At 37.8% G+C, this 22,274-nt stretch overlaps 1 protein-coding gene across 1 annotated transcript in view; it reads left to right on the plus strand.

Annotated features, from left to right (window-relative positions):
* The first annotated feature begins 3,197 nt into the window (after positions 1-3,197).
* Positions 3,198-22,274, plus strand: part of LOC134676589 (uncharacterized) — a 270,423-nt gene continuing 251,346 nt past the window's right edge. Inside the window, exon 1 of the mRNA XM_063534982.1 lies at positions 3,198-3,285. The gene's annotated coding sequence lies outside the window, so the exon portion shown is untranslated. The remainder of the gene's footprint in view (positions 3,286-22,274) is intronic.

A 22,274-nucleotide genomic window follows, 5' to 3' on the forward strand; every position in this document is an offset into this window, starting at 1 on the left:
TCATATCCTGTGGAAATCGTTCAAGAGTATCTCCAGAATTGCGCAAATGTCAAATTTGACAGGTTAGATTTTAAACATTGATATGTCTTGGTGATGTCTAAAAGATATCTAATAGATGTCTATTTCAAAATCCGAATCGGGCCCCAAGACAAGAGCTACAGTTAGACCAAGCTAAGTTGGCAGCGATTTTGATAGCACAGACTGTGCAAGTGTTATTTCGACGTCATAATCATAATTTCATAGAATTTGATGGCAGAGTTTGTTTAACCCTGTGAAACCCTCGCTACGCTCGTGGTTCAAAATTTTGGAATTTTTCGCTTGCTCGAGTATCACTATTAGCACGAGGGATTAAACAACAATTTTGGCCCTTTGTAAAACTAACTGCTTAACTGGAATATAATATTTTTTGATCATTTTGCGAAAAATAAAATAAATCAAATCATGTTAGTATATAGGTAGCAATAAAATCCCGGGATCTTGCCACGCCACGCCACGGGTCCGCTTGACAACGAATCCCAGGAATTGACGTTGGCACTAGTTTTTACGAAAGTGGCTGCCATCTGACCTTCCCACCCAGAGAGGAAAGTACCTAGACCTTATTTTGATTAGTCCGGTTTTCTCACGATATTTTCCTTCACCGAAAAGCAACTGGTAAATATTTTAATATTTTTATTATATATTGATATTTCGTAAATATTATAGTGTTTGTGTAATTAAATATACAAAACACGAGAGTTCAAAGTGTTGTATTTCGTACATAAGTTCCGAAAAACTCGTTTGAACCTGTGACCTCCGGATTGAAAGTCGCACGCTCTTACCGCTAGGCCACCAGCGCTTTAAAAAAATTACATATCAGGACCCCTATTCGACAAGCGACGTTTGACGTATCTTGTTGATCTCCCGTTGATGTGGGAAAAATCATAAGTTCTCGAATACGTACAATGTCAAAATTTGACATTAACAATCCACAGTTAGGGTGACAAGCAAACCAAACCGAACCTTAGTTTAGAGTTGAGTTTTGGCTGTACCAAATGATATTATCCACCGTTGATGGAATCAACACTCAGTATGCAATAAAATCAACTGTTGATTTGACGTGGATGCGAAATCTGACAGTTGTACATGTCGAATTTGGCCCCTGATATCAAAATGTAAGTTCTAATGAGACTTTATTTAAAACCAACATAATTAATATCAAACTTACAAGTTCTACTTGATTCAATGTCCTCTAGCCGCCCAGAGACCTATAAAAAGGTCACCTGTTCCATTCTAATTTGAACTTTGTGTTGACAAAATAAAATTTCATTTTGCTTGGCAAGGTTTGACGTACGGGCGGCTAGAGGATAGGAAGATTATGAAAGATTCCTCACGATGTTTTCTTTCATCGAAAAGCGACTGGTAAATATCAAATAATATTTCTTAAGCTAGAGAAACTAATTAGACTAATGAATCTAATGATGTATTAATAAATATCAATCATTGGAAGGTCAGATGGCAGTCGCTGCTAAAAACTAGTGCTTTCGCTAATTCTCGGGATTAGGTGCCAAGCGGACCCCAGGCTCCCGTGAGCCGTGGCAAAATGCCGGGACAACGCGAGAAGTACATAAATACTGGTACAGTCGGTATTCGAACCAACTTCAAGTTATTCACAAGAGACGACACGTACTAGATCCATTCTAGATACGTTATAGTTTAGATATCAACTAGTTCTCTTTTGCAGCGCAATTCGGGCAAACAATGTCACTTTTACGCTAGATAGAGTAAGATATCTATTATATGTGAATTGGATCTCTAAGTCATGTTCTGTGGAAATCGCTCAAGAGTATCTCCAGAATCGCGCAAATGTCAAATTTGACAGGTTAGATCTTAAACATATCGTTATCGTATCTTGGTGATGTCTAATAGATGTCCATTTCAAAATCCGAATTGGGCCCATAGGAGTATGGTCCAAAAGTGTAAACATATTTTTGACTTCGACGGTACGCCGTACGTATGTTTATTTGAACTTAAAAAAAATGTTTTTGATTTTATATTAATTATACCTACACTGTGAATAATGTTAAACCAGTATAAAAAAATCTTTTTTAAATTTCGCTTTTACTTAACTATTGTATCCATGTATGTACAACATTATAAGAAATATTAAATTACATAAATTACTAAAAGACATAAATAGGAATATAAAACTAAAACTAACTACAATTAAAATAATTAAAACTAAAAATTAAAAATACCTATCAAAATTTGGTGCCCTCGGGAGGGTGCCCAACACGCAGGCAGCGTTCCCGCGCTGGATTGCGATGGCAATTCGCTGTGCGAGAAAGCTGCCCGCGCGAGGGTCACCCTCCCGAGGGCACCAAATTTTGATAGGTATTTTTAATTTTTAGTTTTAATTATTTTAATTGTAGTTAGTTTTAGTTTTATATTCCTATTTATGTCTTTTAGTAATTTATGTAATTTAATATTTCTTATAATGTTGTACATACATGGATACAATAGTTACTTAACCCTTAAATGCATGAATTTTTCTTTTTGCCCAACATTAATAGGTATATGTGGTTACGTAATTGTTTGCTGATTGTGGGAAAAATGGTAAAAAAAAATATAACATGGATATTCACTGCGAAATTAGTGGTAGAAGTTGCATAGGCTCAATCATATTTATGTAAATATATAATTATCAGGAAGAGATATATGAAAAAACTTACTACCACACTATTTTAGATACACCTATGATAAAGTTTTTAAATATACAATAAATACAAACCCCAAAAAAAACGTCCTAAATCACATACTAAAAATCATCAAACTCTGGATATTTTCAAATTTTCCGACATTTCGTCTTAAACGAATGTAATTTTTATAAATTAAAATATTGCGTTAATTTAAGTAAAAAATCAGGAAACTAATTGGTTTTACTATTGAAATAATATATAGGAATAAATAGATTTTATCTAATTATGTATAAAATTAGATATTTTTGTAATGTACGCTGTACCATGCATTTAAGGGTTAAATAAACATACAAAATCTAACAATTTCAAGCACCCATTTAACCCTTTAAAATCCACCGGTCCAAAAAAAGTTAACGAGACGTAAAATCGACACAGTTTAAAAAAATATTTCTATTATGACACCCGCCCTTAGGGCGTATATAAAGGCGTATATATGAGCGCGTCTCAGTGTGCTCTGTCAGTCGATCGCGCGCCGCGTACCGTGACGGTCGTCCGGTTTTCGTAAAGTGTGTGTTTTGTGTTGAAAGCATTATTAAAACTGGATTAAAAGGTAGGCTTTTTTAAATTTAGATTTTGTATTCACTCAAGACTGTTGTAGAAAAATGTATGGCCTAGAATTGGCTTAACTTAGTATAAAAAAAACATAAGTGGTGTAATTGGAGACATAATTGTAGAAAATGACAAGAAAAAGTTCTATCATTAAAATAAATACGGTATCCGCGCATGAAACGTAAACGGGAATAGAAAATTCAATTTGTTTACGGTATGTTTACTAATTTTACAATTATTTGCCGCTGTTATGCGTGATAATATAACCTAGAATTTTTACTAGCAAAAACGAAGGATTGGCTATAATTCGTTTTTTTAGCATTAGAAAAAAGGTAAACAATCTTGATGTGTATTTTAATTGAAAAACACGTTTTAAAAATAAGTAACGGCAAATATGTAACAATTATGAATCTAATACGATCATTTATATTCTTCTGCTTTCATATGTAATAGTTACTGATTTTTCAAAAGCGTTTTTCAATTAAAAGACATGTCAAGATCGCTTACCTTCTTTGTACTCCTTTCTAATGCAAAAAAAACGAACTATAAATGTAATACCGGTATCGACATAACTGTTAGAAGTTAGACCAATAAAAGTCTGCAGCGGATTTGATAGCCCACGCAGTGTAAGTGTTATTTTATACGTCATAATTTCATAGAAGTTTGACGTTTAAAATGACACTTTCACTGCGTGGGCTATCAAAATCGCTGCAGACTTTTTACGGTCTGACTATATTGATTAGCGAAGCAAGTCAAAATAATTAATAATAAAAACTTGTAACTCACCGAAATCACTATACCTTATAAATCAAAGTCCCCCCGCGTCTGTCAGTTTGTGTGTTTGTATGTTCGCGATAAACTTGCAACTACTGAACGTCTGCCGTATTCTAACTTCAAGATATTCACAAGAGACGACACGTACTAGATCCATTCTAGATACGTTATAGTTTAGATATCAACTAGTTCTCTTTTGCAGCGCAATTCGGGCAACCAATGTCACTTTTATGTTAGATAGAGTAAGATATCTATTAGATGTTAATTGGATCTCTAAGTCGTATCCTGTGGAAATCGTTCAAGAGTATCTCCAGAATCGCGCAAATATAAAATTTGACAGGTTAGATCTTAAACATATCGTTATCGTATCTTGGTGATGTCTAAAAGATATCTAATAGATATCTATTTCAAAATCCGAATCCGGCCCTCAGATCGAAGGTAATTGGCATGGAGGAGTAACATTTTAAAATGGATTTAATATAACGTGACACGTGTTTCAGAAATATTGGCTTAATTTAGCAAAGCGGCATAATTAGGTCTCAAAGGGTACCTAGGAATTTAATTATATGCCTTCGTGCCAACATCACATAAGCACAAGCTATGTAAAGGTATTTCATTATAATAATGTTCATAAATAAGACGGTATTTATGAGTAAGAAGTATAATATATAGAAAACACCTATATACATATTATACTTCTAACTCAGGAACAAATTATCCGTGCTCATTACACAAAAAAATGCCCTTACCGGGATTTGAAACCAGAACCATGCATCGGCTTCATAGGCAGGGTCACTACTAGAGATGCAACGGATAGTTGTTTGGCCGGATACCGGATCTTCTGCCTGACCATCAGCCGCTGTATCCGGCTGCCGAATATTCGCTCAAGATATGTAAAGGTATTTCATTGCAATAATGTTCATAATTAAGACGGTATTTATGAGTAAAAAGTATAATAAATATATAGAAAACACCTGTGACTCAGAAACAAATATCTGTGCTCATTACACAAATAAATGCCCTTGCCGGGATTCGAACCCAGGACCATCGGCTTCATAGGCAGGGTCAACTAGAGATGCAACGGATAGTTGTTTGGCTGGATACCGGATACCGGATGTTTGGCCTGACCATCAGCCGAATATTCTGTATCCGGCTGCCGAATATTCGGCCGGCGAAACTATTTATACCTAGTTTTCCGTTTTTCAGTTGTGTACCTATTTATTGTGCAGGTTTTGGTCTGTTTCCTACTGCCGAATTCGAACTTTAAGATACGTCAATTAATAAATCTGGAAACGATATGGATTAGATGTGTCAGTGTCAAAAGTGACGTATTTGTTTGAAGAAACGTCACATTTGACACTGACATATCTAATCCATATCGTTTCTAGATCTATTGACGTATCTTAAAGTTAGGATCGGGCCGCTAGTGAACGTTCGCGCGGACTCATTTCTAGGTTCGGAATTAGTGCGCGTGCAAGTTATTGGAATGTTTACATTGTTAAAAAAAGAGAATGATTATGACCGTGACTGTTTATTAAATGCAATTTGTTTACTCCGAAATTAAGCAAAGTTACTATCCGGTATCCAGCCGTTAGTATCACTATCCGCTATCCGGCAGATATTAAAATAAGGGCCGGATAGGTCGGATACCGGATAGTAACCGAAAATTCGGTGCATCTCTAATTTTCTAGTCACTACCCAGTAGGCCAGGCCGGTCCTTATTATATGACTTCGTTTTACATCACGTAAGCAGAAGCTATGTAAAGGATGATTCACGTTAGACCGGTCTGTGCCCGGGCCCGGGAAAGCATCATGTGACCAACTGTCATGTCATAAAAAAGTAAGCTTTGGAAGCTCCGGCCCGGACACGGCCCGGTCTAACGTGAGTCATCCTTAACAAGTATTTCATGATAATAATTTTCATAATGAAGAGAATATTTCAGAGTGAAAAGTTGTTAAAGTTCCCACCGCCCTCATAATCTTGTAAAGTTGAACCTCCATTGTAACTTCGTTAACGATTTTCGGGATAAACAGGATCATTTATCATTTCAGGTATCCGGCATTTTGCTACAGCTCATGGGAGCCTTTATTTTATTGAAAATTTTAGAGAAAAAATACAATATTTAGTATCTTAATCTAATGTTTCGCCAAACTGTCGGCTCGATTCGGGAAATGAATTAGAGATTATTTAGATATAGTAAAGATATGTGACGTTCCACGGCAAAAGGTACCTTATTGGTATATGCCAATTCCGAATCATGGCTGGCGCCGTGATTCGGGAAATGAATTAGAAATTTACTAGTTATGAAATATCAAAGATGTGAGACGTTCCACATCAAAAAGTAACATATGGCGGTTGGTGCTTACGTCACATCACGTGTGACGCAGTTTGTTGGCGGTGCGCTCTAAAATAATCTTTCGCTAAATAGGTACATTAATTAGTAACAAGTTAAGTTAGCATTAAGAACATATAAATTTACTTATATGTATGTATTTTAATTCTATCTTGCGAGACAGCATCACACTCCACTGACCAGACGTAGATCTTATCACGTTGAGATAAGGTCCACGCACGGCCTGGGGTCCGCTTGACAACTAATCCTAAGCATTGGCGTAGGCACTAGTTTTTACAAAAGCGATTGTCATCCTGACCTACCAACTCAGAGGGGAAACCAAGCCTTATTGGGATTAGTCCGGTTTCCCCACGATGTTAAGAAGATAATAGTCTCATACACAGTAATATTTTGTTTTAAAACTAAACCCATAAAAAAATCGGCCTATGCGAGTCGGACTCGCGCTCGTAGGGTTCCGTATCATTTCGCAAAAAAACGGCAAATAATCACATTTTTTGTATAGGAGCCCTACTTAAATATTCTTTTTTTATTCTATTTTTAGTATTTCTTGTTATAGCAACAACAGAAATACATCATCTGTGAAAATTACAATTGTCTAGCTAGGCATCACGGTTCATGAGATAAAACCAGGTGACAGACAGACGGACAGTGCAGTCCTAGTAATAGGGTCCCGTTATTACTATTACCCTTTGGGTACGGAACCCTAAAGACTAATCTAAATATAAAAGATGGCCACTGAGGCATAGTGCCGCAGACGCTGGCAGCATTTCCTCACTGAATCGCAATGCTTTTTAGTACTTATTAGTAAGCCTAGCTTTTGTCCGCGATTTTGGTTGAACTATTTCATCTCATTTCATTTTAACCTTAAAGAAAAGACCATGAAATATTTTCCTACAAAACAATATGTTTTTCACCACACTAGCACAGAATAAGTAATAGTATTATCATACAGAACGGACACGCACCGCCCCGCCCCGACTCCGATTACCTCGCCCCGCGACTGAGTTCTGACGGACTCCTGACGTACGCTCAGTTCGGCTAGCGATGCCGCGACGCAATGACGCAACGTTCAAAATGCCGGTGTATTGTGCGATGTACGGGTAGTACGGATAGCTACTTATTGGAGAAATGAATAATAAATATAGTTTTCCAAAGAGACGAAATATGTATCAGAAAATAAGGCTATACTTTTGCGTAAAAATAATAATATCATATGAATTAAAACCCGTTCGTTGAATTTGTGAATGTTAAGCCAACATTTAATATTTAAAGTACCTATGGTAACTAGACCATCTACACAGATATTCCTCGTAAATGTTTTATTTTTAGTTTAACACTCTTTTCACAAAAAAGAACTTGTTGGTCGCGGGACATTCGCGTTTGATTTTTAATTTAATTTTAAGAATTTAAGAAATAATTATGTATGTTATATAAAATAATCAATAGGCATCAACAATAAGGTACATTTAATAATGGCGTGTTGAAAGTCCAACTACGTGCAGGACTATAAACTGACAAAGCCAATTCAACTATTGGAGCGAAATAAAACATAAACCTATATTTTGTTTTTTTACGTATTTCGGTCGAATTATGCAACGCAGCGGGCCGCTCGTCGTGTCCTTCGGCCGGCCTCGGCAAACCTCGGCTTCGCCTTCCCCGCGCGCCGCACGAGTCAGCCCTAAGCCACTTACTCACACAATGACGCGTGTACAGACGTGCCGTGCACACATATAAACGCAAATGATTTTCGATGTATGGCGTGTCCGCCCTGTGACACTAGCTCGGAAAGATATACTTTGCATTGCACTTCAAAAACTGATAGCAAGTTGAATTTTATGCACATGGGAGGCAAAGTAATCAAATGCAAATTTTGAGTTGTTTTCTTATGTTTGCTGGTAAAATTGATTTAAATGATGATTTTGGATGATAAATATTTAAAAACATTCATTTTGATTTGATTTGGTTTGATTTTGTTTGATATTTTACATTTAATATATTTGCTTCGGGTTGGTGTGGAGAAAAAATTTGTGTTTCACTCGGGGGCAAATTTTGTTTAACCTCGTGCTTTGAAACCCTCGCAACGCTAAAGATTCTTAGCGAAAGATTCCAAAATTGAACCACGAGCGTAGCGAGTGGTTCAAAAAATGGAATCTTGAGCGTTGCGAGGGTTTCAATGCACGAGGGTTAAACAAAATTTGGCCCCAAGTAAAACATAAAATTTTTCACCACACCAACCCGAAGCAAATATTAAACTTAAAATTTCAAACAAAATCAAACTAATTCAAATCCAAATGAATGTAATTAAATATTTATCATCCAAAATCATCATTTAAAAGTTTCAACTCATTTCAACCAGCAAACATAAGAAAACCACTCAAAATTTGCATTTGATTACTTTGCCTCACATGTGAATAAAATGCAACTTTGCTATCAGTTTTTGAAGTGCAAAGTAAGCCTTTCCGAGCTAGTATGGTGAAAATAACTATTATCGTATCATTCGTGTATATTTTCAACCGCTAAAGCGAACCTAAACGAGTAGGCAGCAATAGTATTGATGATTATCTAAGTAAGTTTAGCAGTTCTCGAAGTTGTTACGGCACTTGTGCCCCGCGAGTGTTATTCAATTGGACGTTGGGCTTTTGACATTATTTGCGTTTAATTTGCTGCTGTTTAATTATATTAAGAGCCAACAGGAGTGGTCATTTCTCCATAGAAACGTACTCGACTGTTTCCTCCGTGGGTTTTGATGCTAGAGCAATGATTTTTTCAACACAGATTAATATTGTCAATATCTGTGTCGGACCGTTTTGCTTTTTTTGATATATTTTTTTAAGGCGCTAGAGCCCTTCAAAATGGCCTAAATGGCCTCATTGACTATGCCGCAATGAGAGGCATAGTATTCAAAACTGATATCAATTAGCCAAAAAAGCAAAACGGTCCGATACAGATAATTTCATAATCATTTAGATTTCCAAATTTGGTTACGATTGGTTAAGTTTAGGAGGAGGAAACAGTCGAGTACAAAACCTCGAATTTTTAGGGATTTTTACGCAGGATTTTTCGCCTTGTCCTTATCGCACTAGTTTTAGGAGCCGCTTACATTAGCGAGACGGGTATATTTATCTAAAATATTTTAAACTCAGCTCCTGTTTCGTCAATGTAGGTATGTATGTTTGTACGGGTCAATTCTTGCAAGTTAAATTTGACCCACTTCCCGACATCCAATGAAGCTCAAAATTTGCATACATATGAAGGGATGTTTACAAAAACAACATAACTGCTTAGAGCGGTAGACCCTTATTTAAGAACATTGTTAATCGTTTCAGGTGTCAACCAGTGTAGTCAGTTATGTTGTTTTTGTAAACATCCCCTCATATGTAAGTAATACAATATTATGATATACTATCGACCTGATCCTTAGAACATTAAATAACTGGAGTCGCCTTTAAGAGCTTAACTCTCTGTCGAAAAACTTGCACAATTGTGCAAACTTTTGTATGGACTGACATGGCTATTTGTACGTAACGTTCAAATCATGTAGAGAGTGACATTCCATTTCCAACTGCAGCTGCAATACTGTTCATTTTACTATGGAAACGCGTCGCTGTCACTGTCTATTTCCATAGTAAAATGAACAGTATTGCAGCTGCAGTTGGAAATGGAATGTCACAACGTTCGAATAGCAATACATTTGACGTCCCCTCCCCCTCGAAAATCGGCAGACTGTTTCGTACAGAAAATGACAGCCATGACGTCTCCAGTTACTAATGATAACATTTCATTTCTAACAGCAGCTGCACTACCGGTACTGAACGCGTCGCAGCTGTCATTGTCAATTTCCATAGTAAAATGAACAGTAGTGCAGCTGTCGTTGGAAATGGACTGTCACCTTAAATGCTCTTAAACCCTCGGAGTAATTAACAATGGAGCCGCCATTAACAGGCGTTCCCCTCTGTCGAAAATAGGCGGCCAATGGTCAACCACATGTCAATCATATGTATGAACTGACGTTTATCTGACATGATGTACCTATACATTTGATGTGCCCCTCCCCCGCAAAAAACGGCAGACTATTTTGTACCGAAAATTTTAGACATGGCGTCTCCATTGGTTATATCCTCTAAGCTTAAACCTGATCTGATGATGGCTGATATTTGTCATGCTAGTTCAATCAGTGTCAGTACTTTTTGTACCGAGACCGACTAAAATAGCAAGTCACGTTCGCAGAAAAGCCCACATCCACATATCATAACCAACTAAAGTGTGTGGCACACCGCGTCTCTTGGGGCAAAACCCACGGAACTCTGATTGCATCATGTGATATTCAAACAGTGTGACATTAGATTAGTTTTCGCACCGTAAAATCAGGCAACTATAGTCCTTAAGTACTTACAACTATGGTCCAGTTTTAAGTACTTAAAGACTATTTTATTTTATTTAACGAAAATAGAAAAATAAAGATTTTCTATATACAATTAAATTTTTCTTAAAATTAGGTCGAATGAAAAAATAAAAAAAAATACACGTGACGTGTTGTGTTGTGTTGTGTACTGTGTGTGGAGGGGGGGTTGCGAAAAACCTCAATAAATATCACCAGGGGGGAGGATGGGGGTCAAAAAGTAGGCGAAAACACCTCACGTGATTTGTGCACAACCCCTAACACGTGGCGTTATAGTTTAGGAAATGTATTTTGACCAAAAAAGTGATTTCATTAGTGTAAAATGTGCCGAATTCACTCCATAATTCGAAATTCCCGTGTCAAGATTGACTGGTTGAGAATGGCGTGTAGCATTAAGTTCGCCTTTTGTATATTTTTTACTGTGCAATAAAGTTAAAATAAACAAATAAAATAAATACATTAAATTATAAAAGCTCCGCAAGTCTCATAGGTAAAATCCTACGGGGACTCCCCTCAAACTATGAGACTGCGGGCTTGGACGAAGCCAAGAAAGCTTGGTCAAGTGCTTGCCCGAACAAGGATTTCCCGACTCTTCCAAATTGCCAAAGGAGCTGGGATGACATTATGTGCCAAATTTCAGTGAATTCCCTCCTAAGCCGTAGCACAGGCCGCGAACGGGCCAGACTACTGGCTTCGGCGTCGAGGGAGTCCGGTGATTGGCTCCGGGCTTATCCTTCACCGAACACCGGAACCTTCCTCACGCCGGACACTCTCCGCATCGCGACCTGTCTTCGGCTTGGAGTCCGCGTTTGTGCTCCACACAGGTGCCCCTGCGGCAGTGAAGTCGACGAATTAGGACACCACGGGCTATCCTGCCAAAAAAGTGCTGGCCGCCTCTCAAGACACGCCGCACTGAATGACATAATCCGCCGGTCTCTTGCATCCGTCAATGTGCCAGCTCTACTGGAGCCAACTGGCATAGCGAGAGACGACGGCAAGAGACCGGACGGCATGTCCCTGGTTCCTTGGGGTTTGGGAAGGGTGCTAGTGTGGGACGCTACCTGCGTAGACACTCTGGCCCCTTCCCACCTGACGGGAACCAGTAACCAAGCAGGTGCGGCGGCTAAAGCGGCCGAAAAGCTAAAATCCCAGAAGTACAGGGGTCTCGGCCCCGAGTATATTTTTATGCCATTTGGGGTTGAGACCCTTGGCCCGTGGGGTCCTAATGCTGTACAGCTTTTTAAAGAGCTCACAAAAAGGCTTAAAGACTTCACTGGTGACCGAAGAGCTGGCAGCTTTCTCGCTCAACGTATTAGCTTAGCAATACAGCGAGGAAATGCTGCCAGCGTCCTCGGCACCATGCCAAAGGGGCCCAATTTCCTAGACATTTTTTAATTATATTTTATTTTATTTAGTTTTAGTTTTTAGTTTTAATTTAGGTTTATTTTATAGATAAGTTAGTTTATTTTTATTTTTAACGTTTGTATCTGCCTTATAAATAAATAAGTATATATTAACACTTACAGTTCAACCTTACGTGCTAATTGGAATTACATTACTTAATAGCTAGCAACATGCATTATTCGAATTATAAAATATATTACATTGACCTCAATTTTTATTAAATTTCGACATTTGGACAATATTTCCAATAATGTCAGCGACGAAAATAGGGACCACGTTTGTATGGAGAAGCTGTTCTCCACTATCCTCTTAAGCTCTTTTGGGTCTGATTTTGGTAATTGTATGAAAAAAATGCGTTGATCTCGTTTAAAATGAGCCATTTAAATCATACTAACGTGAGTGTAACTGAAATAAATTAGGTATACTTAAGTGAGAATGGCTTGGGATTTTTCTTTGTTACACATTTTTAAAAAAGGTATCCATTTTTCACCGTCATATAAAATACAGGTGGAACTATCTGATAAGGGCGTAATGAAAAATCTAAGTTAAAACAAATTTACCTTTAATACATACAAAATAAACAAGTAGCGATAATCTGCCGTATTCGAACTTTAAGATATTCACAAGAGACGACACGTACTAGATCCATTCTAGATACGCTATAGTTTAGATATCAACTAGTTCTCTTTTGCACGCGCAATTCGGGCAGATATCTATTAGATGTGAATTGGATCTCTAAGTCATATCCTGTGGAAATCGTTCAAGAGTATCTCCAGAATCGCGCAAATGTCATATTTGACAGATTGATTTTGGTAATATAGTGTATGAAAAAAATGCGTTTATCTCGTTTAAATGAGCCATATGAATTATACTTACGTTAGTGCAACTGAAATAAATTATAAGTGAGAATGGCTTGGGATTTTTCTTTGTTACACCTTTTTAAAAAGGTATCCATTTTCACCGTCATATAAAATACAGGTGGAACCATCTGATAAGGGCGTTATGAAAAAATATAAGTAAAAACAAATTTACCTTTAATACAAACAAAATAAACAAGTACCTAGCGATAATGGCGCTCCCCCAATATTTAGATTATTGCCAGATGATATCAAAGAGGGTAGTGGAGGACTTTTCCATATAAACGTAGTGCACATTTTCCTCTCGACATTGTGTCTTGACGGAACCCTAAAAACACGACCGTAAGGAGTGTTTTTTAATCGACATGAGTTGCGAATTACCTATTTCGCACATGCATCGTTTTTTTTTATTATATGTAAACTGATCGGCGATTGGCTCTAGTCACACCTGATGGAAAGTCAAGACACAGCCTAAGATGGAGCTCACCGGTCCGGTATTTATGATATCAAGAAGTATGTAATATTTCGCATTTATGATATCAAGAAGTATGTAATATTTCGCATTTATGATATCAAGAAGAAGAAGAAGAAGAAGATATACATTTATTTTAAAGCCACAACTTACTATAGTTCGTTTTTTTAGCATTAGAAAGAACTTGCAAGAAGGTAAGCGATCTTGACATGTCTTTGAATTGAAAAACGCTTTTTAAAAATCAAAAACTATTACTTGTGAAAGCAGAAGAATATAAATGATCGTATTAGATTCATAATTGTTTCATATTTGCCGTAACTCATTTTTAAAATGTGTTTTTCAATTAAAAGACACACCAAGATTGTTTACCTTATTTCTAATGATAAAAAATATACATGAATAAAAGAAAGGCACGTAGACATAAAAGACATTTGGACGTTAAAATAGGATCCCCACTCAGCTTAATGCAGCATAAATATTAGTACCTAGGGCTTTTTCCGGGGCACTAAGTTTTCCACCCTGTATCATGAACAATAAACAAAACAGGTTATCTCATCCATTTCTCTTCGTTTTCTTTATTACGCCCAATAAAAAGGCTGTATCAAGCAAAAACGCTTTCGCAAACTCGTTTCAAAAGATTGCTGAAAAAATATAACTTTTTCCCCGAGAGGTTTTACACTGGGGTATTAAAGGGCCCACAGATTACCAGTTCGCCGACCGATGTCAGCCTGTCAGTTAATCACAAAAGATGACAGTTCCGAACAACAAGCTGATATCGTCCAGCGAACTGGTAATATGTGGGCCCCTTTAGAGCTTAACCGGAGTCGCCTTTATGAGCCAACAGGAGTGGTCATTTCTCCATACAAACGTACTCGACTGTTTCCTCCTTGGGGTTTGATGCTAGAGAAATGATTTTTTCAACACAGACAAATATTGTCAATATCTATGTCCGACCGTTTTGTTTTTTTTGATATTTTTGTTTTTTAAGGCGCTAGAGCCCTTCAAAAATGGCCAAAATGGCCTCTATGCCGCAATAAGAGGCGTAGTATTCAAAACTGATATCAATTAGCCAAAAAAACAAAACGGTCCGACACAGACAATTTCATAATCATTTAGATTTTCAAATTTGGTTCATCATCATCATCATCATCATCATATCAGCCCTTTATCGCCCACTGCTGAGCATAGGCCTCTCTTCTAGTACGCCACTTGTCCCAGTCCTGAGCTAATCTCATCCAGCAGTGACCCGCAATTTTCCGGATGTCGTCCACCCAACGAGCCAACGGACGCCAGGCGCTTCTTTCATTTGAAAGCGGCCACCATTCTGTTAACATTTTAGTCCACCTGCCATCACTCTGCCTAGCAACATGTCCTGCCCAATTCCATTTTAGTTTGGTAATGACGAAACCCACGTCATGCACCTTGGTGCGGCGACGGATCTCGACATTCCTTACTCGATCTTGAAGCTTGATACCGAGCATGGTGCGCTCCATGGCTCTCTGTGCTACGCGGATTTTATGCACAGCCCCCTTAGTGAGCGTCCATGTCTCGGCACCATAGGTCATGGTGGGCAGGACACATTGGTTAAAGAGGCGAGTCTTCAGGCATTGTGGAATGTTAGCAGGTTTCAGGATGTCCGCTAATTTATTGAATGCCGCCCAACCGAGCTGGATTCTCCTGGAGATCTCCTTCTGCTGGTGTGTTTTGTCAAATGATAGAATATGTCCAAGATACAAGTATTGCTCGACCACCTCCAGTCTTTCGTTCCCAACCATAATGGTTGGAATCGATTTACTAGAGATGTTCGTCATAACCTTAGTCTTGGACATATTCATCTTAAGACCTATTTTCAAAGAAGCATGGTATAGGCTTTCAATCATGCTTTGGAGATCTTCCAGGGTCTCGGCAAACAAAACAATGTCGTCGGCAAATCTCAGGTGCGACAAGCCAATCGTAAATTTGGTTACGATTGGTTAAGTTTTGGAGGAGGAAAGAGTCGAGTACGAAACCTCGATTTTTGAGATTTTTACGCAAGATTTCGACTTGTCCTTATCGCACTAGTTTTAGGAGCCGCTTCCGTTAGCGAGACGGGTATATTTACCTAAAATATTTTATCTCAGCTCCTGTTTCGTCTTAAGAGCCTACCCCTCTGTCTAAATCCTCGCCCAATGGTTATACTCATTGTATGGACTGACGTTTATCTGACATACATTTGACGTGCCCTACCCCCGCAAAAATCGGCAGATTGTTTTATACAGAATATTACAGACAAAGCGTCTCCAGTTTCTGATGTAGTGCATGATTGGGTTCCATCGTATTTTCAACCGACGAAAAAAACGGAGAAGGTTCTCAAGTCGACGCGTATATTTTTTTCGGAAACGTTCGTATTTGTCAATTTTGTCATGCTACTTCAGTCAACGTCAGTACTTTTTGTACCCAGACTGACTGAAATAGCAGATACGTTCGTACGTTTCCGTGAAAATTAATCCAATATTATTGCGGCCATAAGGTACCTTTTGCCGTGGAACGTCACATATCTTTACTATTTCATATCTAGTGAATCTCTAATTCAAAACTGAAATAAATGTCATATACTAAGAAAAAGTGACCAAGGCCCCCAGTGCCCCAGGCTGGAATCGAACCAGGCCGCGTAGCCAAGATGCCGATCGCTTACGCTCCGTAGCGATCGAAACGCAACTGTCACTGTCGCACTAATATGGAAGTGTGATAGAGAGACATAATGGTTTTCGTTGTCGAAGCGATAGCGATTGTAACCTTGGCTAGGCCGGCAGCGTCCTCTGCTATCGCGGCAGGTGCCTGAACCACTCGGCCACCGGGTCACAGAGACATTAGTCAAATTTTCCAAGTATGTGCACTTTTTACTGAAGGCTTGCCTTGGTCACTTTTTCTTAGTATATGACATTTATTTCAGTTTATAATTTATATAGTAGTGTTTCTACTTGATAAAAACAAATTAAAATATTTCCTGGAAAATAATTTAATTTGTTCAAATACTTCATTGTAATCTCTAATTCATTTCCCGAATCGCGCCGTCAGTCCCACAGTAAGATCAATTATACATAATATTTATTAAATAGAAAACGTAATTCATTCTATTTAGTTATACTTACTCTATCTAAACAACGTCAGTTTCATAGTATTTATGTCGGCGGCCGATCGTAAGATCAGGCATATCGTGAAATTCCTAGGCATATCGTGAAACGTGAAAATCTTTGACTCGTTCCCTGAGTCTAGGCTATTTATTGGCAGTTTGCCCTTCGGGCATCTGAAGCAACCTAACGAACCTATCCTACCTATATACTGGTTTAATGTGACCATCGTCAAAACATTACACAGGAACATTACGATCTGCCTAATCTTACGATCGGCCGCCGACATATATACCGATAGGTTGGTCGAAAAATCTTTACTTTAGTCTTAAACACAGTAGAACAGAACAACATCAAGATATTTAGCTGTTCTCTGTAATATGGCCATAGGTAATGCAGTCACGTTTCTTGTTATAACAAAGTTACACAGCCGATGGGACGGCTGCCTCAGTTTAAAGAGTCGAAAAATAGGATTGTTTAATAAATATATGACAGTTTGAGTATTTATGATTAAAATGAATATGATTGAAAACTTTTACAATATGTAAGTACAGTCGCCATCAGATATATCGGGGCGGCCAAGGTGTTCACAATATCTGAACAAGCACTCTAACGCCCTGACAATAGAGGCGTGCTCAGATATTTGTGAGCACCTTGGCCGCTCCGATATATCTGATGGTGACTGTACATGGATATCCATATTGTGCCTACAAACTGACATACAAATTTAATTAAGTCTTATTCCATGCTTCTTCTTCTTCGTATTCTTCATTACTGAAGGTCGTGCCTGTCCCCCGCCGCGTTTGTGGGCCCGATTCGGATTTTGAAATAGACATCTATTAGATATCTTTTAGACATCACCAAGATACGATAACGATATGTTATGATCTAACCTGTCAAATTTGACATTTGCGAACGATTTCCACACTTAGAGATCCAATTCACATCTAATAGATATCTTACTCTATCTAGCATAAAAGTGACATTGGTTGCCCGAATTGCGCTGCAAAAGAGAACTAGTTGATATCTAAACTATAACGTATCTAGAATTGATCTAGTACGTGTCGTCTCTTGTGAATATCTTGAAGTTCGAATACGGCAGTTATTCCATGCATAGAATATTATATTATCTTATCTTCACTACACCTTATAAAACAAAGTCCCCACTGTTTGTGTGTTTGTTCGCGATTAACTCAAATAATACTGAACGGATTTTCATGCGGTTTTCACCTATCAATGGAGCGATTTTTGAGGAAGGTTATGTGCATAATTTGTTAAGGTTTTTTCACCACACCAAATGGTGAAGGCTCGCTTCATTTTTCCAAAACTGATAAGAAAGTTGTATTTTATCCACATGTGAGGCAAAGTAATCAAATGATAATTTTGATTTGTTTACTCAAGTTTGCTGGTAGATCTGACTTTTAAATAATGATTTTGAATGATAAATATTTAAATAAAATTCATTTTGAATCGATTTGCTTTGATTTTGTTTGATATTTTCGCACAGATGATATTTTCCTTGTGTTGGTGTGGTAAAAAAATGTTGTGTGTAAAATTTGGGGTAAAATTGTTTACCCTCGTGCTTTGAAACCCTCGCAATGCTCAAGATCCCACTTCTTCAACCACTCGCTACGCTCGTGGTTAATTTTGGAATCTTTCGCTCGCTCAGGGATCAATATTAGCTCGAGCGGTTAAACAACAACTTTGCCCTCTTGTAAAACAAATAACTATTGTGTAACCTGTGCTAGAGATATATATGTATAACTCTGTATAAGATAAATAAAGTCTGAGAAAAAAACGTGCCTCGGAAATTAAGAAAAAGTCATTCTCGAATAGATGGCGCACACACCTTTGGCCTATTCCCGGCTAGATGGCGTTGACGACACCGTTTGATATTTAACAATTTTAACACATATCAGTGAAAGAACATGGGTCAGTATGGAACAATAAAAATTAAAAATCATTTATCCGTAAACATATTTTGATTAATTTATACATTTTCAATTTTATTTTAAGTTTTATTCGTGTGTCGATAGATGGCAGTAAATGTACCGTGACTACAAAATTTACTTTGGCAATAGCCCTCTATACTATCTATTCTTTTTGGCCGTGCGAAGCTGGGGTGGGTCGCTAGTATTTAGTAGTAGTAGTAATAGTAAACTCTTTATTGTACAAAAAGACATATTAAAAATAACATACAATTAGCAAGAAGTACAAAGGCGAACTTATCCCTTTGAGGGATCTCTTCCAGTTAACCTTTGAGTAGATGAGAGGAGAGAGTGAAAAGAGGGTGACAAATGCAGCAAAATGTACAAGGTACCAGAAAGATAAAGGATATATAGTAGTGGACCCTATAATGGACGTGGAACCAGTAATGGGACAAAAAAACATAATTCCTCTAAAATAAGTATCTAACAGTAGTTTATAAACACTGGCTGTATTTTATCATAAATAAGAGTCCTAGAGCTGTTTCAGTTTGAAGTTTTATTAAATTTGGTTGTTTTTTAAGAAATTGGCGTCAACCTAAAAGTTATCGTGTCACTGAAAAAAAATACCACTACGAATTCTTAACAACTTCGCTAAGAGAGGTGAGTTAATTTATTAAATTGTAATTAATTAATACTTGATGAAAACTAGAATGTGTTTTGTTAATTGCATTTACCATGAGATAAGGTATACAACACACTATGTTGTGACGCCACAGATGTAAAAAAATAGTGATATTTGGCCCAATCCCATTATAGGAGCTGTAAAACTGCGTACCTCCTATGATGGGACAAATGACAGAATGTTGCTTGCTATGCCATAATTTCATGTTTAAACAATACAGAAATAAAATGTAGTTAAGAAATATGTCAATCAGGAGGTATTCTCGGACTTCGGATAAATTAATATCGTTTTCCCAAACTTTTATAAACTTGCCCTGTTAGTTAGTGTGGGTCCAATCTGGGTAGCTGAATTTGAGCCACTTTTCGATTTCCGATTCAGTTGAAATTTTGTGTAAGTACGTAATTAAGTATGCAAATCGGATGATAATGCAATATTATGATAACATGAACCTGATCTGATGATGGAGACAGGAGGTGGCCATGGGAACTTTATCGCAATAAACCCTAACTAATTGTGTTAGGGTATATTAGAATTGTCTCGATGGATCTAATACAATAATAATTGGCTGTGGAAAGAAAAATACATTCAGCGATAAAAGCTTATACCAAAAATTGTTTTATTTTGCCGTAATTTATTCTCCATTTCAATATTTTATACTGATAGAGCAATGTCCATTATAGGGGGCCCATTACTGGATCCACGTCCATTACCGGGGGCCCATTACTGGAACTTTGGTGTCCATAACTGGAGAAAAAAAGCATAGTTTTAAGTTGTTAAATATGTGGAAACTAATTGCAGTATCTTTGATACAACACGCCTAAAACATGAAAGACGGATAGGACTTTCATCTTTTAACACGCTAAGCGGTAGATCATAAGGGAAATATCATAAATACTCCAAATCCTCTTAAATGTCCCATGACTGGTGCTGTTACTATAAATACATACTAAATTTAAACATACATATATTACACAAAGAGGAATGGGGAAAATACACTAAAAATTGGAAAGAATTAGGACGATATAAAGCAACTATACAATAGAAATATAGACAAATTAATCAGTCAAATCAGATAACCATAGCTTCTTTAACCTCTCCTTGAACGACGCAACCGATTGTGCCTGCCTGAGCGAGTATTTATTAGGACAAAGCTGTTGCGCCCTGTAGCCCGGGCGTAAGAATACGGCTACGGTATCCCCTGCCTGTCGTAAAAGGCGACTAAAAGGGGTTCTCGGGGTCGGAGACGGTCGCAGCTAGGGACTGCGACCAAAAAAAAAAAGGGAGAGTACCCTCAAAGAGGCATAGCGTTAGGACGGCACTGGCGCGTTCACTGGAGATCCCAGAGCCGTCCGAAATGCGCTGAGAAGGACTACTGGGAGGTTTTTAGTCGGTGAAAGTCCGACATAACCTCCGCGCTGTCCCTGCGGTGCGGAGGTATCCATAACGGATTTTCCTCCCATTGAAAAAAAAAAAAAAAAAAGGACAAAGCTGTTATTTTCAAACTGTGTAGTTTCAGCGTCGCTTCCTTTAAGCTCCTTCATTAGAAAAAGCTTTTTAATCGACTTCGGAGTAAGGTTTTCAGCGAACTTTGTTGGAAACCAATTTTTCAGTCTTGCGGAGTTAATGGGTGTTTTCATCCGCGGCATTTAAATGGGTGTGATTATTAGAGATGGACAGTTGTTTGGCCGGATATTCGGCCTAATGGTTAGGCCGAATATCCGGTTATCGGTCGCCGAATATTCGGCCGGTGGAACTATACCTATATTTCGGTTTTTCAGGTGCGCATTGTGCAAATTTTGACCTGTTTCGTAGTGAAAGTTCGCGTGGACTCATTTCTAGGTTTAAAATGAGTGCGCGTGCAAGTCAGTGGAATGATTAAATTGTCGTAAAATAATAAACAAGTACGATTATGACCGTGACTGTTTCTTACGGCTCGATTCGGGAAATGAATTAGAGATGCACTAGATATGTAATAATAAAAATATTATGTGACATTCCACGGCAAAAGGTACCTTATGGCAACTGGCGCCGCGATTCGGGAAATGAATTAGAGATTCACTAGATAGAAAATAGTAAAGTTATGTGACGTTCCACCACAAAAGGTACCTTATGGCGACTGCGTCGCATAGCGCCGCAATAATATCGGAACGACGTTAATAATAGCGTAAGCGCCAACCGCCATAAGGTACCTTTATCCTTTATCTTTACTATATCGTATCTAGTTAATCTCTAATTCATTCCCCGAATCGCGCCGTTATTTCAATTTGGTTACTGTGATTATTTTTTTCAAACTAGCGACCCGCCCCGGCTTCGCACGGGTTACACAGAACCTTAAAAAATTATACACCTAAACCTTCCACAAGAATCACTCTATAGACAGGTGAAAACCGCATGAAAATCCGTTCAGTAGTTTTTGAGTTTACCGCGAACATACACACAAACAGACAGAAGCGGCGGGGGACTTTGTTTTATAAGGTGTAGTTGGCAATAACTGGCCACTGTTTTATAACTGGCCACCTTATACTAAAAATGAATTCTATTCACCTATAAAGTAGAATTCATTTTAGTATAAGGTGGCTAGTTATTGGTGGGTGGCCAGTCATTGACACCTTACACTAAAAATGAATTGAATTCACTTTTAAACAGAATTCATTTTTAGTACAAGGTGTCCATAACTGGCCACCCTGGTGGCCAGTAAACAGTGGCCAGTAATTTACTCTACGTACGTCACTTATAGATAGCTTATAACAGATTATTTAAATTTAAATACTGCTCCCATGCTTCTACATAATATTTTCTAAATGCCAGCGGCAGGCGCTACGCCGTAGCAGCGTAGCTGTCTACGCCGTAGAGGGGCTACGAGCGACTGTCGTAAGCATATAAAATGCGGATTTTAAATAAGAAATGTTTTTTATTTCATAAATAGTTTTATTAAGATGTTTATGTTATTTCAGAGGTGTTTTATTTTTATTTTAACCCAGCAAGAGGTGGTAAATCCTTTTTAGGGTTC

This window comes from Cydia fagiglandana, chromosome 24 (genome assembly GCF_963556715.1).
Source record: "Cydia fagiglandana chromosome 24, ilCydFagi1.1, whole genome shotgun sequence".
Taxonomy (NCBI): Eukaryota; Metazoa; Arthropoda; class Insecta; order Lepidoptera; family Tortricidae; genus Cydia; species Cydia fagiglandana.